The following is a 22,033-nucleotide window of genomic DNA, read 5'->3' as shown; positions in this document are numbered from 1 at the left end:
AGGGGTTTCACTTTATGGTGGTCTCTATTTATGATACACACAAAACAATAACAGGGCTTCCCTGGTGGCGCAGTGGTTGGGAGTCTGCCTGCCAATGCAGGGGACATGGGTTCGAGCCCTGGTCTGGGAAGATCCCACATGCCGTGGAGCGGCTGGTCCCGTGAGCCATGGCCGCTGAGCCTGCGCGTCCAGAGCCTTTGCTCCGCAACGGGAGAGGCCACAACAGTGAAAGGCCCGTGTACCGCAAAAAAAAAAAACAAACAACAACAAAAAACAAACAACAACAAAACTGTAGGCCTAGTGAAAGTTAGCCATTCTTTTACACCCCTCTCCTCTTTCTGGGGATGGAAAATAGTCTCTAATTAGCATAGTGTTAAGAGCATGAGCTTTGGAATCAGCCTGTGATTTCATTTTCCATTTATTAGCTCTGTGACCCTGATGACTCAGCCTATGTAAGCTTCAACGTCTTCATCTGAAAAATGGGATGATAGTATTTACCTTATTGGCTGTTGTGTGGATTAAATGAGGCCATGCCCATGGATGAACAATGTTGGATGCCCAGTAATCAGCCAGTAATTGGAAGCTTTATTCACAATAACAATGGTGGTAGCAACAGAAGCAGCCAAAGCACCTGGATGATCACAGAAGCATCTGGATGATCACAAAAGCAAGGTGAGCTTGGTTCTCTGTAGCAACAGAGGGTGTGACATCTGTGTTTTTGTCAAAAGTCTGGAGGGGTGCCAAAAGCAGGGAGAAAGAGGAGGTGAGCAGCCTGCTGACTGGCCTGGAAGAGGGAGGGGACGGATGTCAGGGACCCTTAACCTTGAGGTGGAAAGTTCTATGATTGATCCGGATGGGTGTCTCTAGCCTCCAATTCCTCTGTTCTCAGAGTTTTAATTGGGCACACCAAGTACTCGGCATTGATAAAGGTACGACAAGTGTGACCCAAAATAAGGGCTGGAAGCCAGTACTGGGAGGGAAGGTAAAGGAAGGGGGGCAGCCTGGCACCAGGTGCCAGAGCGTGTCTGCCCTTTGTCCCCATCACCTGTCAGCTGGGAATTCTGCACGTCATCAGTGCAATGGAGTACGACCAGCTGTGGCTTCTGTCAACACCAGTGTGTCTCAAGGGGGAAGCATTTTTAATGGTTTAAATGGTCTTGATTAACAAAAAAGATCCTTAAACATTTTTAAAACGTATATTAAAGCAATACAGAAAAAGTATGAAAGTAAATAGAGTGATGAAGATTTTTCAGGATGTATATATTATATACATAATACATATATGTATACATATACATATATATTAACTTTTTATTATGGAAGTTTTCAAACAGGCATAAAAGTGGCACAGATACCATGGTGAACCCCCATGTACTCATGATCAGCCTTCAACAACTGGAGTAGTGGGTATGTGAGAGCTCCACTGAAAGCAACATGGCTTTTAACATTTTTCCAATATGTTAATGAGCTCCAGTGACCCCATAATGCAAATGTGTTAAACCTCCTGGTAGCCAAGCAACCCAAATTACTCCCCATCTCATTCCCCAACTGCCTTGAGCCCCTATCTGAATGAAGTAAGAAAGACGTCCGTGAATTAACTTGCCCAAAATCATACAGGAAGCTTGGCTAGTGCCTGAAACATAGGAGGTACTCCCCCAGAGTTGAAAAAACAACCATTATAGTAGAATAAGAACTAACGTTTATTGAGCAGTTACTATGTGCCAGCCTCTCTTCTGGTCGCTCTACCTTCAGTATTAGCTCACTGAATTCTCACACCAGACCTGTAATGTGTATCCTCTCTTCATCCCTGTTTTACAAATGAGGAAATCCGACACGAAGTTAAGCCACTTGCCCACCTTCACACAGTTATTTAGAGGCAGAGCAAGGATTTAGACTCAAGCTTCCTGACTCCAGAGCCTGCCTTCTTAACCACACAAACAAAGCCTGACACAGGCAAAATGATTCCTGCTGGGAAAGATGAGTATGGAGAGGAGAGTCTCTTGTATGGACTGTATGCACTGGGCTAAACATTTCCCTGTGACGTCCTAACAATCCCGGCCACAGAGCTTGTGGACCTCAGTGGGAGAGAATGTCAGCATTCTTTCTGAATGAGGAGCCATCCTGGTTTCCCCAGTGCCAGGCCTTGGGTGAGATTCACGTTTTGAAAATATAAATACCTTATATGTAAAAAATATTCATAGAAAAAAGTCAGGGAAAATATCCACCAAGTATTAACAAATGCTGGTCCTCACCCACAGTGGGATAGGGTCAGGGGGATGATAGGGATTTTTCTTTTCTTTTCTTTTTGTTCATCTCAATTTTCTAATTTTTCTACAATGCATATGAGTTATTTGTGTTACAGAGAGTAAAGGAAGGGAAGAGGAAAATATAAAAGAAGGGAAAATGGTACTCTCAAGTGGCCTTCAGCACTTTGGGGCTGGAATGGGGACAAGGCAGCAGGTGGGGAGGTTGGGAGCTCCAGGCAATGTGAACATGGGCGGTGGGGGACGCTAGGCACCATCTCGGGTTAGGGCCCAACTGGATTTAAAGGTAACGGTGCGTGGGGCTCCCACTCCGTCCTCACAGGACCTGGTGGCCCTCAAAGGCCACAGCAAGTCAGCTTGTTTAAAAATACGCACTGCTGCCCAGCTCTGGTTTCTGGAGGGGCCTGGTGAGCCGGGAAGCAGCCGCAGCCTGACACCTCCGGGCCCACACTCATTTGGCATATGCTCCAGGGATGGAGCTGTTTGTTCTTAAATGCTGCATCTTTGGGATTAAAAATAACCCTCCCCTTGACTTGGCTTGACTTGGCTTGGCTTGGCTTGGCTTGGCTGTGCTATCCCTGCCCTGGTGGCAGAGATGGGCGAAATAATCCCAGACTTAGGTGTTTTCAGCCTGGACAGACCTTCTACCCACCATGGTCCCCTGCCCAGCAAGCTACCCTCCATCATTAGCCCTTGATTAAAAAGGGGGGGCGGAAAGCAAGGAGTTTGCAGTGTCTACCAGGTAGGAAAGTGACAAAGCCTCACTAGTATAGCCATGCAGATGCCACTAAAATAGCAACAGAGTGCTCTTAAAGCGAAAGTGCCAGGCCCTCTATCAACTATTTATTTATCACCTGTTAAGCACCATACACATGTGAGTTCTGCTGCAGCATGAGGTAGGATCTGAAGGTGCCACAAGGTACAACTTGTCCCCAAATATCTATACCAGTTAAAAATCCCACTGTCAGATTACTCCTTTCAGACCAGAAAGTTGTGCCCCCATAGCCCCCTGTTAAAATGTGTGGGAGGGTTGGTGTTGGGGATTAAAAGTAAGATTTTCTTAGGTTGGTAAAGATCGTTTCAATTTAGAAATCTTACACATACAGGGGCTCACTTCCATTCTGATCCTCAGTCTTGGGGCCGAGGATCCACAGGTGGGTATAATTTGTCTCCTTTATAGAAGAGCCTCAGAGAGATGAAGGCAGTGGAGGGGGTGTGGCTGTGATTGGAACCCATTGATCTTCCCATCATGGCCCATCAATGACCCCATTATCTGCTTAGCTCCTCAGGACCCTGAGGAGAGTGGGTGGGAGCGCAAGTGCCCTTCGGGAGAAAACCCAGCTCTGGCGATGGGGCGGCAGAAGAGGGGCTGAGAGGCAAAGCCACACCTCACGCCTTCACAGCTTGACCTGTGGCCACCCCACTTCACAGACATAGAAGGAAGGGTGCTGGAGCTACCCATCCTGCAAACAGGATAACAAAAAGGATTCACCTGGAGTTCCAGCTGCACTTGTTTTGTGCTGCTGCCTGAAGCACCGTGTTGAGAACACGACACGATAGATTATTATTATTTTTTTTAGCACTATTAACATGCTGGGTTTTTTTATTTTTTGCTTTACAACAAATTTAATCAGTTATACGTATACATATGTTCCCATACCTCTTCCCTCTTGCGTCTCCCTCCCTCCCACCCTCCCTATCCCACCCCTCCAGGCGGTCACAAAGCACCGAGCTGATCTCCCTGTGCTATGCGGCTGCTTCCCACTAGCTATCTACCTTACGTTTGGTAGTGTGTATATGTCCATGCCGCTCTTTCACTCTGTCCCAGCTTCCCCTTCCCCCTCCCCATATCCTCAAGTCCATGCTCTCGTAGGTCTGTGTCTTTATTCCCGTCTTACCCCTAGGTTCTTGATGACATTTTTTCCTTAAATTCCATATATATGTGTCAGCATTCGGTCTTTGTCTTTCTCCTTCTGACTTACGACACGATACATTATTGATGTCTGCCACTAGTGCCAGATTAGGGCACGATGAGATGTGTGTTTCAAGTGTTTGCCATCCCTGCCCCCCTGGAACCCCACAGTGAGGATAATGATGGGAGTGGTCCTGCAGGGTAAGGGGTGGAGGGAGGTGCAGACCACAGCACCAGACACTTCTTGCCTTAATATCAAGACAGCTGCTGACAGCCTGATGCCACTAGCAAATGATGCAGAACCTGATACAGTCCACTCTCCCACCTGGAAAGTGAAGTCACAGTGTTCATCTGATGCCCGCTTAGAGGCCTGTGAGATAACTGGGGAATGCTTTAGAAGCAAGGTGTCCCATCGATCCAAGAAAGCAGTCTGGAGGTTGCAGCCATGCCCCTCTTTGGCCACCGATGTCTTCCTGAGAGTCAGTGTGGAGAAGGAACGGGATATCTGAGATGGGTAGAGAGTATTCCAAATGTTTAAGGCCAAGGAGCCCTTTGGGGCCGTTGGGAGGGCTCCACATGCTCTTGGGTGGTGGCTCTTATGGCTGGACGAGGAGAAAGAATTACTCTTAGGTGGATAAGACAGCTCCTATAGCCCCCAGTCTTGGGGTTCTCATGGGAAAATGAGGGGCCTGAGTAGCAGGGAGATTGGGCTAGCAGTCACCTCTCCTACATATTAATGACTGTCTTGCTGAGCATCCCTGACTTCCTGCCCTCCTTCCCCAGCTCAGCCTCCTGGGACTCAAGATTTCTTTGCCTCTCTTGCTCTCCTAGGATCCCCCCTCAGGCTTATTACCAACTCTGCCTTTCTCAAGCCTCCAAACTCAGTCCCTCATGCCCTTGACTTGATGATCTCAGCTTTTCTATTATAAAGACAAAACCGAAAACCCTCCTCTTTTTTTTATCGTAAAAGCAAAACTTTCCTCTTCGCCTCTAGGTGTGTCTCTCCCTTCATGTCCTCCATCCTGCTACTGCTGTGAAAGGCTTGTCTCCTCTTTTCCAAGGAACTGACCCCACCCCACCACTGGTGTCTTTCATCCCATCTACCCGCTGTTCCCTCCTCCAGGATTTTCCAGCTCTTTCCCTGCAGGGACACTGCCCTGCTTTGGAGAGCTTCCTGCACAGGCTGAGACACTGTCTTGCACCCGGGGCCTTTGGAGCCACCTGCCAACCCCTCCCTTCCCTTCATTGCCAAATAAAGAGTGTCTCTGGCTTGGAGGGTTGGTTGACTGATTGATAGATTGCTACCAAGACTGCCTTAGCCTCCCCATCACCACCACCCTTCCTCTGCCTTTGGGCCCCAACACAAAGGGCTTCTTATCACCAAGCCCTGGGCTCTGGCCAGTCCTGGAGTCTCTTCCCTCCAGCCCACAGACTGCTCACCTTCCTTTTCCTCCTGGTTCCCATGCCCCGCATGACCTCGGGCGTCCAGGTGTTCCCTGAATTCTGAGCATGACTCACCTCAGAATCAACAGCTCCACAATGAGGAATCTCAACTTGTCACAAAGCCTCTGTTTCCTGTGTTAAACCGTAATACCTGCCTCACAGAGTTATCGTAAAAACAAAATAGGATAATAAGTGCAAAGTACTTAGCATAGTGCTGGATGACATTAAGTGCTCAATAGATAATAGTTATTATTGATTATCTTAAAGAGCTAATGCATCCTCCCATACCTCTGGTTATGGGCAGCTCAGTACATCATTACTTAGCCAGTTCACTGTTGGACATCACTCCATTTGTTAAGCAAGTTTCCCTTGTTCTTGTTTTGTTTTATTTTAAATACTAACAGAATGCAAAGTATGTGCAAGGTACTCTCTTAAGTACTTTACAAATTTTAATTATTTTAACCTCATGGCAATGCAATAAGGTATCCCTGTCTTAACAGAAGAGGGACAAGTAATTTATCCGAGATCTCAGAGTTGTTAAGTGGCACAGCCAGGAATTGAACCCAGGCAGTCTGACTCCTGAATTCTTGTGTTTAACACTATACTCAGCTGCCTGTTAGCTTGAGCTTAATTAAAAAGACACAAATTAACTTCTGCTCATGCAAGCACTGTGAAGTAACACAGACCAGTCCCCACACTGATTTCATTAAGGTCCAGCCACTGCATCTTACTTGTTTCTTCATTCATTCATTTAAAAAGCATGTAAGGAATATTTAGTATGTGCTGGCAATATGATGTGCTGAGGCCCAGTGGTGAACAAGACAGGCGTGGCCCGAGCTCTTGCACTGCTGCCAGTACCTAACAGCTGCTGATCGTGACTGGCACACAGTAGGAGCTCCGAGGACTAGTGTGGGCTGGGTCTCTACGGAAAAGCCCCCTATCCTAGGCGGCCCCAGTCATCCCTGCCCCCAGAGAGGTTACGGCCGGAACACAAGGTTCCACTAGAGGGCGCTGTTCAGTAGCGCTGTCGCGAGGACTCACTTCTGTGCAAGAGGCGGGATTTGAAGGGCAGGGTTGCGGGGTGTTCAGGGAATCCTGGAGGGTTTTAGAGCTGAAAGGATCGCTCGCATTTTACCGGAGAGGTCCTACAGCAGGACTATGACAAAGTCCCCTGAGTCCAACACGCTGGTGGCCGCGGCCAACTTCTGGGCCCTGGGGGAACTTCCTGGGATGCACTGGCCACTCCCCTTTTGGGTTCCTACCAGCTAGCCCAGTGCTGGCTCCTCCCTCTCCATGTGTTTCTCAAAGGCATCCCCTTCCCCATCCCCAAAGTCTCACAACCAGGGCTGAGACAAAGGTCTGGTGGAAGAAACAGTGGGCTTCAGGCTTGGAGTAGTTTGGGGTAACCAGGCTAGATGAATCAGTATCACTTAGCCTCCCTGAACTAAACATAGGCGGAGAGAGGAATCCAGTGAGGTAGAAAGCTTGACCCCTGGCCCTATATAGCCTGGGATACAGCCTCTCAGAAAGGTCTGAGGAACTGTTCCGAAGAGATAAGGGAGGAGACAGGATGTATAACAGTTTTTGCCAGGGAAAAAAACATGTAGTCGAACATCGAAAGATTACTGCTAGTCACAAAAACAGACATCTCAAGTTAGTGCTTTTCTGTGTATGGGAAGATGCAAGAGTCTGGGCTTATTGGAATTATTCCTTGATATGCACCTTAACTCTCTAAGGCCAGTAGCCTCTTTTTCTCCACCCTGAATTCCCCTCGGGGCTAGCCGCAGTGGCTGATGGTTTGATGGGGGGGCAACACTCATCTTTTACTGTGATGGCAGGCAGCAGTTTTTTGTCCACACACCTTTTGGTCACCTTCATTCAGTTCCCTATCCCCCCACCCCCACCTCTGGTAACCACAGATCTGATCTCTTTTTCTACGAGTTTGTTTGTTTTTGAAGTATAATTGACCTACAACACTATGTTCCTGTTATGCAACACAGTGATTCTGTATTTCTATACATTTCAAAATGATCACTATGATAAGTCTAGTTACCATCTGTCACCATAAAAGATATTCATAATTATTGACTATATTCCCCCCACTGTACATTTCATACCTGTGACTCATTTATTTTGCAACTAGAAGTTTGTACCTCTTAATCTCCCTCACCTATTTCTCTCCTCCCCCTACCCCCTTCCCCTCTGGCAACTACCTATTTGTTCTTTGTATCTCTGACCCTCTGTTTTGTTATGTTTGTTCATATGTTTTGTTTTTTAGATTCCACATGTAAGTGAAATCATACCATATTTGTCTTTCTCTGTCTGACTTATTTCACTTAGGATAATATTCTCTAGGTCCATCCACATTGTTGCAAATGGCAAGATTTCATTCTTTCTTGTGGCTGAGTAATATTCTATTGTGTGTGTGTGTGTGTGTGTGTGTGTGTATATATATATATATATATATATATATACCAATTTTCTTTATCCATTCATCTGTTGATGGACACTTAGGTTGCTTCCACATCTTGGATATTGTAAATAATGCTGCAGTGAACATAGGGGTGCATATATCTTTCCTAATTCGTGTTTTCGGTTTCTTCAGATAAATACCCAGGCATGGAATTTCCGGATCATATGGTAGTTCTATTTTTAATTTTTTGAGGAATCTCCATACTCTTTCCATAGTGGCTGCACCAATTTACATTCCCACCAACAGTGCACAAGGGTTCCCTTTTCTCCACATCCCTGCCAACACTTGTTATTTGTTGTTTTTTTGATAACAGCTCTTCTGACAGGTGTGACTTGATATCTTATTGTGCTTTTGATTTGCATTTGCCTGATGATTAGTGATGTTGAGCATCTTTTCATGTGCCTGTTGGCCATCTATATGTCTTCTTTGGAAAAATGTCCATTCTGATCCTCTGCCCAATTTTTAATTTGGTTGTTTGGGTTTTTTTTGATATTGAGTTGTAGGAGTTCTTTGTATATTTCATGTAATGGCCCCTTATCTAATATACTGTTGGCAAATTTCTTCTCTCATTCGGTAGGCAGCCTTTACATTTTGTTGATAGTTTCCTTTGCTGTGCAAAAGCTTTTGATGTAGTCCCATTTGTTTATTTTTGCTTTTGTTTCCCTTACCTGAGGAGACAGATCCAAAAAAATATTGCTAAGACCAATGTCAAAGAGTATACTGCTTACATTTTCTTCTAGAAGTTTTATGGTTTCAGGTCTTACCTTTTAAGTCTTTAATCCATTTTAAATTTATTTTTGTATATAGAGTGAGAAAATAGTCCAGTTTGATTCTTTTACATGTAGCTGTCCAGTTTTCCCAGCACCACTTATTGAAAAAGCTGTCTTTTCCTGATTGTATTGTATATTCTTGCCTCCTTTGTCATAGATTAATTGCACATATAAATGTGGGTTCATTTACAAGCTCTCTTATACTATAAGGTTTCTAGGTTAGATACAAACATGGTTCCTGTCCTACAGGACAGTAAGACCATAATCTTTGGGATAATCTTTTCTACTAGCTGGAAATCTACAAGTTAACCTGTAACTCCCAGTGTCTGTGTTCTGATCAAATGGTGAATAGGTAAGTCAAACATAGGTGTGTCCTCTGGAGCATTAAATAATCTTGGGCAGTATTGTTAAACAAAGCCCATGTATGGCTTTAAAAGGATGTACTGTACTCTCTTTTGCCTATTTCCAAGTTCTGGATAATTTTTTTCAACAATAGCATGCATCTCAGTCTGAGATTGTCTTGTGCATTTTTTTGCTCATTACCAACCTCAGTCTACTAGAGTTAAAGCTCCACGAGGGCATAGACTGTGTCGATCTGTGTTCCCAGATTCTACTTCAGTTCCAGGTGCAAAGTATGTGTTTAATAATTATTTGTTGAATAAAGAAAATAAGATATTTATATCAAAAGTTATGATTGGAGACAGAAAGGAGAATAGAGGTTACCAGGAGCTGGGGAGAGGGTGGAGCGAAGAATTATTGTTTAATGAAACTGAGTTTCAGTCTGAGATGATGAAAAGATTCTGGAGGTGGACAGTGGCAATGGTTGCACAACAACGGGAACGTACTGAATGCCACTGAACTGAACAACTTAAAAATGGCTAAAATGGTAAATTTTATATTATGCATACTTTACCACAAAAAAAGTTATATGATTTTATTTATTTATTTATTTTTATTTTTATATATTTTTTTTTTGCGGTACACGGGCCTCTCACTGTTGTGGCCTCTCCCGTTGTGGAGCACAGGCTCTGGACACGCAGGCTCAGCCGCCATGGCTCACAGGCCTAGCCACTCTGTGGCATGTGGGATCTTCCCGGACCGGGGCACGAACCCGTGTCCCCTGCATCGGCAGGCGGACTCTCAACCACTGCGCCACCAGGGAAGCCCAAGTTATATGATTATAATAGCAGCCTCTTGTCTAGGGCTTGTTCTGCACCAGGGTTTGTTCTAAGCACTTTGTGTATCTTGAATAGTGTACTTGCCACAGTGACTTTATGCAGTGGGCATCTTCACTTTTCTCAGACTGAAAGTAGAGGAAGGAAGTAGAGAGAAGTAACTTGCCCAAAGTCAACCATCTAGTCAATCATAGAGCTGGTATTTGGGGCCAGGCAGACTGTGTTCCTAACCAGGGGTACATTTATGGTCTGAGTTGTCCATACTGTGTGAGTTTCCAAGAAGGAGTAATCCATCTGCTCTGGAGAAGTCAACCAGACACCCTGTTCCTCTGCTGTGGTTGCTTCTTTTGACACATTGCTGACGCCAGCTCTCCGATGCTAGTGCCCGCTCCCCACCCCAGAGCCTAACAAAAGACATGTGTGCTGTGGGTGGAGTAAGGAGGGGCCGGGAGGCAGGCACGGCCTGCACCTCCTCCCCTGACCTCTCTTTTAGGGGTAATAAGCTGACCTTACTGACCTGGAATGGCCAGCACCTGTAAGGAAAGGGGATTTTCTGGCTGTACCTGTGCCCAAAATGTAGCCACCAATTCCTGCTCCTCCAGGGTCAGCTTAATGAGAGTGCCCTGTGGGCTGCTGGGCCCCAGGGGGCAAGGTCTGCACACAGCCCTTAAATACTTCATTAGCCAGACAATGCCCGACACCTGGTCCAGCCCAGCAGCCCACCAGCTCCATGCAGCTTCCAGGGTCTGAGCGAGAAATGCAGACGCGTGCTCCTGACAGTGGGTTTTTTCTACTCCTACTTTCTGACCCAACACAGAGAGGCGATTTCACTGCAGATGGTTCCACATTGGAGCTCTCAAAATATTATTCTGCTCCTGCAGCAGTTGGAGGGCACAGACCTGCCCCAGGAACACTGGTCAGACAGGCCCGGCCAATGGAGATATTCTGGGCCCCAAGCACACATTTTATTTAATTAATTTATTTTTTTAACATCTTTATTGAAGTATAATTGCTTTACAATGGTATGTTAGTTTCTGCTTTATAACAAAGTGAATCAGCTATACGTGTACATATGTTCCCATATCCCCTCCCTCTTGCATCTCCCTCCCACCCTCCCTGTCCCACCCCTCTAGGTGGTCACAAAGCACTGAGCTGATCTCCCTGTGCTATGTGGCTGCTTCCCACTAGCTATCTATTTTACATTTGGTAGTGTGTATATGTCAATGCTACTCTCACTTCGTCCCAGCTTACCTTCCCTTCCTCCTCCCTGTGTCCTGAAGTCCATTCTCTACATCTGAGTCTTTATTCCTATCCTGCCCCTAGGTTCTTCATAACCATTTTTTTTAGATTCCATATATATGTGTTAGCATACGGTATTTGTTTTTCTCTTTCTGACTTAACTTCACTCTGTATGACAGACTCTAGGTCCATCCACCTCACTACAAATAACTCAATTTCGTTTCTTTTTATGGCTGAGTAATATTCCATTGTATATATGTGCCACACCTTCTTTATCCATTCATCTGTCGATGGACACTTAGGTTGCTTCCATGTCCTGGCTATTGTAAATAGAGCTGCAGTGAACATTGTGGTACATGACTCTCTTTGAATTATGGTTTTTTCAGGGTAGTTGCCCAGTAGTGGGATTGCTGGGTCATATGGTAGTTCTATTTTTAGTTTTTTAAGGAACTTCCATACTGTTCTCCATAGTGGCTGTATCAATTTACATTCCCACCAACAGTGCAAGAGACTTCTGTTTTCTCCACACCCTCTCCAGCAATTATTGTAGATTTTTTGATGATGGCCATTCTGACCAGTGTGAGGTGATACCTCATTGTAGTTTGATTTGCATTTCTCTAATGATAGTGATGTTGAGCATCCTTTCATGTGTTTGTTGGCAATCTGTATATCTTCTTTGGGGAAATGTCTATTTAGATCTTCTGCCAGTTTTGGATTGGGTTGTTTGTTTTTTTGATATTGAGTTGCTTGAGCTGCTTGTATATTTTGGAGATTAATCCTTTTTCAGTTGATTCGTTTGCAAATATTTTCTTACGTTCTGAGGGTTGTTTTTTCATCTTGTTTATGGTTTCCTTTGCTATGCAAAAGCTTTTAAATTTCATTAGGTCCCATTTGTTTATTTTTGTTTTTATTTCCATTTCTCTAGGAGGTGGGTCAAAAAGGATCTTGCTGTGGTTTATGTCATAGAGTGTTCTGCCTATGTTTTCCTCTAAGAGTTTTATAGTGTCCGGTCTTACATTTAGGCCACTAATCCATTTTGAGTTTATTTTTGTGTATGGTGTTAGGGAGTATTCTAATTTCATTCTTTTACATGTAGCTGTCCAGTTTTCCCAGCACCACTTATTGAAGAGGCTGTCTTTTCTGCATTGTATATTCTTGCCTCCTTTATCAAAGATAAGGTGATCATACGTGTGTGGGTTTATCTCTGGGCTATCCTGTTCCATTGATCTATATTTCTGTTTTTGTGCCAGTACCATACTGTCTTGATTACTGTACCTTTGTAGTTTAGTCTGAAGTCAGGCAGCCTGATTCCTCCAGCTCCATTTTTCTTTCTCAAGATTGCTTTGGCTATTCAGGGTCTTTTGTGTTTCCATACAAATTGTGAAATTTTTTGTTCTAGTTCTGTGAAAAATGCCATTGGTAGTTTGATAGGGATTGCATTGAATCTGTAGATTGCTTTGGGTAGTATAGTCATTTTCACAATGTTGATTCTTCCAGTCCAAGAACATCGTATATCTAATTCAACACCCATTTATGATAAAACCTCTCCAGAAAGTAGGCATAGAGGGAACTTACCTTAACATAATAAAGGCCATATATGACAAACCCACAGCCAACATCGTTCTCAATGGTGGAAAATCTGAAAGCATTTCCTCTAAAATCAGGAACAAGACAGGGATGCCCACTCTCACCACTATTATTCAACATAGTTTTGGAAGTTTTAACCACAGCAATCAGAGAAGAAAAAGAAATAAAAGGAATCCAAATTGGAAAAGAAGAAGTAAAGCTGTCATTGTTTGCAGATGACAGGATACTATGCATAGAGAATCCTAAAGATGCTACCAGAACACTACTAGAGCTAATCAATGAATTTGGTAAAGTAGCAGGATACAAAATTAATGCACAGAAATCTCTTGCATTCCTGTACACTAATGATGAAAAATCAGAAAGAGAAATTAAGGAAACACTCCCATTTACCACTGCAACAAAAAGAATAAAATATCTAGGACTAAACCTACCTAAGGAGACAAAAGACCTGTATGCAGAAAACTATAAGACTGATGAAAGCACACATTTTAGAACAAAGAAAAGGAGCATGGGAGCGTGGCTTTACTTGCCAGGTATATGATATTTCTGTGTGAGCAGAGGGTGTTTATGAGGTGCCTCCAGTCCTAAAAAGCCGAGGCACCAGATTCCCTCCTCAGCCCACCCGCAGGGCTGCAACTCACCTCCCACTGAGCCCCTTGACCAACAGTGATTTACTGCAGGCCTGGAAAGGGCCTATTCCTGCCAGGCAGACAAAGGCTCCCCAGGGATGGAGGGAGAAGCTCTCAGAGCTCCCACAAACTTTTAAGGGAGGGTGTTGACCAAGAAGTTTCCCTGAGGCAATTGGTAAAATGAAATATTTGTAGGTCAAACCTTATTTCCTGTTCTCTGATAAAAGGGCTCTTTCTTTCAAGTATAAATACTGAAACTGGTGCAGACAAAGCTTATTGTCTCTATCAGTTCTGTCTGCTTGAAAGGAGGTAAATCTGCTTTTTGGGAGCTTCTGAAAACCCCCTAGGACAATAGCAATAAGGCAGTACCTCCACTATAGGGCCTACCTGGGCATGTCACAGACCCGTATCACCATAATCCTCACAGAGGCTGCAGGCATGGCCCCCCCGCTTACAGAGGCAGGCATGGGGGTTGGTGCAGGGCTAGCACGAACTGTAGAGATCGTGGGTGGCAGAGCTGGGCTTGTCGAGGGGCATTACAGCCATTACAGCTCAGCCTCCACATTTTATTCCTCCCTTTCCCTCCTCTGAAAATTTCCTCAGTCTTGCAGGTAAGAAACTGAAGCACAATGTCAATGTCCTTATTGGCTTCTTGGGAACAGGAAATAAATCCCAGTCCCCTTTGCTGTCTTTCCTTTAAGGTCAGAGGAGAAACAGCTCTTTGCTCTCCTGCTGCAGCCTCCCATCCCCACCAAGGGGTCTGCTGGTCACTCCAGTGGCTGGCTTGCCAGTAAAATCCCCAGGAAGCACCTGGGTGGGGTGGAGCTTTGTGGGGATGGGGAGATTCTCCGCTCCCCACTGGAAATCCCAAAGAGGTGGGGTGTGGGAGAAGTTTCCAGAACTGGCCTACAGATCCCTGGGAGGCATCCCAGCTGAGCCCCTCTGAGCTGACAGAGCCAGCGTGGGCCTGACGCTCCACCACAGAACTGGAGTGGTGCTCCTGGGGAGGAGAGGCCAGTGGGCAGGGCACCCAGCTCTGCTCTGGGCCCAAGACCAATTCTGAGGGTTTCATATTCCCTGGAGAGCTCACCTGGGAGCCACCTGCAGCCCAGAGGCTCATGACACTGCTACCTGTGGGCTTGCTATGCTTTCCACCCCTCAGCCTCTCGCTGGGTGAAGCTGGGCAGATATATCTGAGCTTTGCACTCAGAGAATGAGGGTTTCGGTTGCAGACCTGTGTGTGTCCCTGACCATACTCTGCTTGGTATGGACATTATAGCCCATGTGGGAGTTCACCAGTCCTGCTCCCAGTCCTGTGGTCCCACGCTCTGTGCAGAGAGGTTCCAGGGCACACTTTCCTCCACCTGCTTGGTTTCCCCTGAGCCCAGGGTGCCCTCAGCTCTTGAAGCCCTAGTGGCAAAACTCAGGGTTTCTCTCATACAGCAAAAGCAATCCCAGGGGAGAAAGAGGCTTTTGACTCCTGGGGTCAGGGGTGCGTGTGTTCTAAAAGCCAAGGCTCTGAGGTCAGAGGCAAGCAGGGCTAGTTCAGAAGGACCTCACCCTTGGCTTAATGCTCTGCTGTCACTGTCCTGAAATCCTTAGTAATTTTATTTTTCAATTCGTATTTTGCAAGTGAAGTCCAAAGGACAGGGAATGCACATAAGCAGAGATGAGTGAACACAGGAGACCCCAGCAACATGCGTGTCAGCCTCTCTGAGCTGCTTCACGTGCACAAGGCATTCGAGGTGCCCCATGAACACAGAATTCCAGGGGACCCACGATGCACAGGAATCCAGTGAGACCCAACCTGAGCACGAGATAAGCATGTTATGCCTGTGACACTGAAAACCCCAAGAGGCCACACTTTGCAATCAAATCAGAGCTTGCTTCCAATGCAGAAATAAGGCAATGATGTTCTGAGAAACACAGTCAAGGACGTCAACTATATATATCCTTTCTTACTCATGTTACTTCTCTGGATTAGCCGACCACCTATGCTGAGGATGATCTGGTGAGTCCACATACAAGTTAAATGCTCTTATGTGTATTTTAAACTGGTATTGCACAATTTAAAGACCAGTAAAATTAACGCTAATGATTAAATTTTTTAATTTAATGACATTAAGTAGCAAATAAAAACAGCAAGACTCTAGAGAGAGACACAGGAAGGAAAGAAAACGCTTTATGTTTTAGCTCCTTTAATGGTATTTTTCCCCCTTGCTTTTTGAACAGGGGGTCCCTCGTTTTCATCTTGCACAAGGCTTTGCAGTTTGTGCAGCCGCCTCTGCAGGGAGCGCTGGGGTCAGAATCCTGCTCGGCACCGCGGGAACCTCGGGTAACTCTCTTTACCGGTTGGAGTCGCAGTTTCTTCCCATCTGGACAACGGGGGCAATACTTCACAGTTGTTGAGGATTAAGGTAAGTAACAGGGCAGCTAAACCTTCTTGGCCTCTTAGACCAAGCAAGGCCCTGTGCTAAGTGCTTTACTGTTTGATCTCATTTGTCCCTCACAACAGCCCTATTTGTGGGAGTCATTGGCCACTGTGTTGGATTTCTCTGATATTTTTGGCCTGGCAGCCATTCACGCTTTCTTCTGGTACTGCGCCCAGCTCTGTTCTGAGAACAATCTCTGTCCTACTCTATGCAGGTTGGCGGGGTTGCCTCGCATCCTCTCTTAGCCAAACGGTGGCCATGTGACCCTGAAAGGCCAGTCAGGCTCTGTCCCACAGGACTGGGATTCTTGAGGGGGCCTGATTCATCCCCATGGCGGATGCAACCTGGGTTTGGGTCTGGCTTCTGGGATCCCTGGAGTAACTCTGGGGCCTGATGTTTCTGAGCCTCCCTTTCTGCAGCAGTCCCCCTCCTCTGTGAGCTGCCTACACCCAGCCCCTCAGTCCCCCTTTGTTTAAGTGAACAAGAGGGTGTTTCTGATGCCCACAACAAAAGGCCCCAACTGCTTCTCCTCACGTTTCAGGTGAGGAAACCAGGCCCAGAGAGGTAAAGTAATTTGCACAATGCCCCACAGCAAGTGAGTAGCAGAGTCAGCATTTGAACTCAGGTAGTCTCAGGAGGCAGAGTCCTTACCCTCTTCTGCCCCTAGTGTAAGGTACCTGATACAGTATCACTGTAGGGGCCCGTGGGCCCCTAACAGAAGAGGCAGAAAGCGAGTGAGGCAGGATGCTCCAGGCCTGCGCTCAGCATGGGAAGCTGACCCAGCCTCCGGCATGGAAGGCCTTGGCTGAACCGTCTCTGTTAAATGTTAGAGGCTCAGGCCTCTCTTTCGACACCAGGAGCCCTGGAGGGAGGTAGAACCCCCCCACCACCACCACTAGCCCACCCCAGGCTGGCTCTGTGGACCCTCGTGCTCCAATAGGAGGTCAGGCCCTGTGTGTCTCAGGAGAGCCAGTCCCGTGACTACCTTGGATGATGAAGGGTACTGTCGTCTGTCCTCCAGGCCTGCCTGGCTGGATGCAAATACCCCATTGCATCCCAGCAGGGCTAGACCGACTTCTGGCCTGACTGGCCTGACTGGCCTCGCCTCATTCCTGCACGAGGAAGTCTGACGGTTTGTCTGTAACACGGAATGGACCTGCATGTCTGCCCTCTGCCCCTCCACACACGCTCCTTTGTCTCCCTCCGCTCTCCTTGTTTTCATCGATGCAAATGCAGGGCTACATTCGGTCCAGAGACACTGCTGTGTAGGTCCCTTTTTCTCTACTGAGGAAAAACTAAAGTTTTAAGGAAAAGTGAGCCTAAAGAGGGTAATGTGATATCAACATACAGGCGGTGAGATGGTCCTGAAATGGTATCATTTTTGTTATTGTTAAATGTCACATGTGTGTTTATTCAAGGAACCCTTTCATTACTTTATCTGGTCCTCCTAAAAAATCCCACAGCCAGTGGAGCCAGTGACAGTCTCACTGGGACATGAGGCCACTGAGATGCAGAGAGGGGGACTTTGGAACACAGCAAGATCTAAGGGAAACCCAGCTCTTTGCTGTACCGCCTGGGCCCCATCTCAGGGTCTACCACTTGGCTCCAGGTGAAGCATCTGACCAGGCCCCTCCCTATGTGGCTCCAAAAGAACCCATGGGCCACGCGCTTCTTAATTCCCACGTGCTGGCGGCTGTGGATGAGACCCTTCTGTCTGTAGGACCCTCACGGACACTCTTTTTGGGGCAACTTGAAAGTAACCATTGCATTTGGAAAGCAAACCTTGGGCACAGATTAAGGTCTAAATCATGACTTAATTCTTTCCCAGATGTCAGAGAGCAATGAAGATAAGGCAGTGTTGGTAAAATGAAGCCCAAGCAACTATTCTAGGTCAGAAGAACAGGGCCAAGTCCATATGCTTGTTTGAGATTTTAAGGCCCCTGGTGTTCTTGGGAAGAACCGTGTGATGAAGAGGCTGGAGGATGAGCTCCAGGAGAGCAGGCCCCTTGCTGGTTTGTTGTTGCTATCTGCCACAGGGAGAGCAGTGCCTGGTACCTAGCAGGTGCCCAGTGAATATCTGTGGGGTGAATGAATGACCTCCTCTAGTTTTAAGTGAGGTGAAGAAGCTGTCCCAGTGTTGGAGAAGGGATCTGAACTGGGAGCTCCTCTGGTCATTCTCTGAGAGCGCGCTGAAGGGGGTGGGCCTCCTAGGCAGAGAATCCCAGTCTCAGTCTTGCTGAGGGGAACGCAATTCACTAAACTAATAACGAGCAGGGCTCGGACTCACATCCAGGACTGACTGATCGCAGCTGAGTTCTCTTTCTCCCGCTGACCCACACCAATGACCCTGGGAGGCCTGGAGAGCTTCACATGGTGACAGCACTGAACCCTCTTTTACTGCAAGGCTGCGTGTCATGGCAACTGTGTGATCTGAGGTGGCCTCTGTACCAAGCAGAGGAGCAGAAACCATAGGGTCACAGTTCTGGAAAGGAGTGAGGACGAGTGGGGGGGTGCGGGGAGGGTGGGTTATGTATCGTCTGGATTCCCAAGGCAGATGGAAGTGAAATGTCCATCCGTTCGTTAACTCATAAATATACAGCCCACAAGTGCATACAGAGGACTTAAAATTCAGTAAATATGAAAATAGAAATCATGTAATATTCATCTTTCTACTCTCAGTGGCGAATACAATTTCCAGCACATGGTAGTTTCTTAATATACATTAGTTGGTTGAATTGATTGGGCTTTTCACGTGTCTCAGGTTGACTAGTATTAGGGCCCATAAGAAAGAATAGTCCAATATTGACTATGCAGCAAAATAACGATAATCTTACCACACTTTTAGTTTTCACAGTGCCGTTGGGTACTTTCTCTTATTTATCTTGACCTCAAGGGATAGGCAGATATCAATCCCATGTTAACAGACAAAAAAATAAAGCTAAAGCAAACAACTTAGATGATTTGGCCGAGGACCTCAGAGCTTCTAACAGTTAAGAGGTGGAACCAGAACGAGACCCTGGCCTCATTAGTCCTTCCAGCCCTCACACTTGGCCCCCACTCTCCTCTCTCCATTTGCACTTGGGCAGGCAGACCTCTGTACCCCCCAAACAGGAAAGTTTTGAACAGACCGAAAAGAGGCCTCCTTTTTGTATCTTCACGGCACACACCACATCTGCAACCCCAGCTCACCTCTAGAGACACATGGGAGCTATTTTGAAAGACAGCACCAGGAAGACAGGCTTCACACAGAGAAGGATTAGACCCGAGGGACGTGTCATTTCTTCTTCTTCTTCTTCTTCTTTTTTTTTTTTTATCAAGAAGCAGTTTGTGGTATAAGCACAGCGTATTCTGCAGTGCTGACAAACCCTGCCTCTCAAAGGCCTTCCTAGCAGAAGGTGGCTCGCAGACCTCAGGGGACATGTAGGTGGGGAGGAAACCTGCAGCTGCTAATCCGCTGTGCTGTGAGAATGTGAACTGGTGACTCTAGAGGGTGGGATGAGCACGGCGCGCGCGCTCTCAGCTTATTCCCCGCCCCCCCGCCCCGCGCCGCGCCCTCGCCCTCGCCCCTCCCCGGGCGGCTAAAGTTACCGGACATTTTGATTGCTCTCCCTCCTGTGACGGACCGGCCGCCACCGCTCCCAGGTATGTGTGAGCCATGCATTCGACATTCGGTGTGCGGCGTTAAATATCTTTCTAAAATAAGCTCTCTCAGATTTTACGTGCAAAGCAGCTGGGAAGAGCAGGCCGGCCCAGCCGTCTTCCCAGCTCGGAGACGCAAAGCCTTCCTCTCAGTGGCGTGAAACCCGTTCCCAGGTGTAAAAGGCCTCCTTCCGTCACACCTCCTGGAGGGAGGGGAGGTTCCTGGCTTGGACACTTCCAACTGACGAGATTGTGTCCGGGTTACTGCCCCTCCCCCCGGCCTCGCTGCCCACCATGGAAAGCACAGGTTCCAATCATTACAAGGTTTTGTAAAATGACCTCATTTTCCTGTGAGTCCGCCAAGTCTTGTGCATGTCAAAGAAATATGGGGCCAAGAATCATTTTAGTCGTTATGATGCACTGTCAAAAAGTGGGAATTTTTGCAAAGAAAAAAGAAGAGTGAGATGCAGAAGGAAGGTCTAGAGGAGGTATTGATGGAATCAGTACTGATATTTCTCTCTGCATTTTACACACCCACACAGAGCCAGACACCATGGCCGTCTCACTCGTGTTTCTCCATCCCTTTATGTGTATTTCAGTCACAGCAATTATCCGAGGGCTGCTGCATGGCCCAGCCTTGGCACGCACCATCCCCAGGTCCGGCAGTCTAGGGACTGGAACCGGGGTTGTGCAGTGGACGACCTCCACAGCCGTTCCAGCGGCCTCAGTTTCATCTCGTTTGTCCTATCACCTGTTATCCTGCCCTGACCCTGCCCCCCATACCCCAAACTTACCCAGGACTGGGCCACTGAGTGCACAGGCTGTACAGTATGTCTTACTTTGGAGGTCCACAGCATGCCAAACAGCACCTCTACAGAGCAGATCCTTCCCAAGGCTGCCTCTGTATTTGCTGTAACTAAGGCTTTTGCCTGCATGTCCTCTGAGTTTTGCAGGGTCTGACTTAGCAGAGTTTGCAGCAGAAGTGTGGGTGCTGCTTGAAAGAAGGCCAGGTCCTGCTGACTTGAGCCAGAAGTGTTTCTCCCCGACCTACAAATCCCGATTTCCTGTCTCCCCCACCGTCTATTTGTCTGGCTTTCTCCACAAATAATGCTTTGATGCTTAAGCTCAGTGGAAGAAAATGGATGGTGAGATCTAAGAACCCTCTGGGAGACCAAGAGCCTAATCTAGAGGCCGCAGGGAGCGCTAGATTCCAGCGCACTTGCTTTTTATCTCATTGCTCTGGGGAAGGCCCACAGTATAAGTGAGTTGAGAGAGTGTGGAGAGAGGAAATCCATACACGTGATGTTACTTACTTGTTAAAGGTGATATTGACTTTAATATTAAGTACTGAAATAAATGCATGTATAATTCGGTGCTAAATTGCACGGTTCAAAGAAATTACAAAGGAACCTCTCAGGAGCGGAGGACTGGACTCGAGATGGAAGGTTTCCTTCCTTTATAGTTTGTGCTTGAGATAGGCAATAATATTTAAAGAATCCCCATTTTGGACTAGGCCCTAGACTAGACACTTTGAATATATTTTCTTATCCTGTCTTCATCACAACCCTAGAGGACAGGAAATTATCATCTCCATTTTATGGATAACAAAAACTGAGGTTCAGAACGATTCAGAATCTTGCGCAAGAGCACATAGCCAGTAGGTAAAGAAGCAGGAAATCAACCCCAGATGCTCTGGCTTGAGAACCCAAGCTCCTTCCACCCTGTAGTTCCCAAGTTATCCCCCTCCCCAGTGCACCTGAGGAGCAGCACCCAGGCCCGTGGAGAACCACCACCAACCTCATCACTGGGTCTGTGGGAGGGTGGGTTGATGATCTGTGGCTCAGGGTAGGGGGCAAGAGACCAATGCGTCTCCCTAGGGAGGCAGCCCCGCCCCTAGAGGATCTCAGCAAGCTGCCTCTTCAGGCTAACTGATAGGAAACAGCCATCTGAACTGAAGGAAGAGTGAGGCAGGATTCTCTATGGAGAGAGAGAGAGAACAGGGTGATGGAGGTCGAGAGGCAGGAGCACTGCTCCCAGGACCCATACCTGGGAGTCCCCCAGTGAGCCCGTTGTGGTCCCACCCTACCTGGGCCCTGGCCACCTCCCTTCCCTCAGCCTGGGCTCTGGCTGCCCAGGGGCCCAAATGCACTCACCTCCTATCCAGGGTCTGCCCCCTGCCCCCTCTCCTCCAAGAGACACGGAGCAGGCGGGACCATGACAGGCTCCCAGGTCCTGGCCCCACTGGCCACCCCAGACGCTTCCCTGTGCCTTTGGTTTCCCATCGCTCGGAGGTGTTCAGTTTCCCACCCTCTTTCCCTACTGCCGCCCCGGCCCCTGCCCTTTCAAGACATTGATGGCCAAAGCCAGGCCCTTCAGCTGTCCAAAGTGATTCGTTCATTTTATTGTCTTCACCATTGCAGTCTTTATAGTATTATTTTCTGTAATTGCTGAGACCCCCCAGTACAGTTAG

At 47.1% G+C, this 22,033-nt stretch overlaps 1 long non-coding RNA gene across 3 annotated transcripts in view; it reads left to right on the top strand.

The window, feature by feature from the left end:
* The first annotated feature begins 431 nt into the window (after positions 1–431).
* The window catches only part of LOC132487544 (uncharacterized), a 139,447-nt gene continuing 117,845 nt past the window's right edge, over positions 432–22,033 (top strand). For 2 of the 3 annotated variants that reach the window (XR_009531652.1, XR_009531651.1), the window contains exons 1-2: positions 432–672; positions 15,725–15,909. This is a non-coding gene — a long non-coding RNA (uncharacterized LOC132487544). Of the gene's footprint in view, positions 673–15,724; positions 15,910–19,488; positions 19,567–22,033 lie in introns of those variants that run through there. The other variant, XR_009531653.1, reaches the window with a different exon arrangement.

This window comes from Mesoplodon densirostris, chromosome 4, assembly GCF_025265405.1.
Source record: "Mesoplodon densirostris isolate mMesDen1 chromosome 4, mMesDen1 primary haplotype, whole genome shotgun sequence".
In the NCBI taxonomy this organism is placed as follows: Eukaryota; Metazoa; Chordata; class Mammalia; order Artiodactyla; family Ziphiidae; genus Mesoplodon; species Mesoplodon densirostris.
The sequence above is the reverse complement of the archived record's forward strand: the minus strand, read 5'-3'. Positions and strand labels throughout refer to the sequence as shown.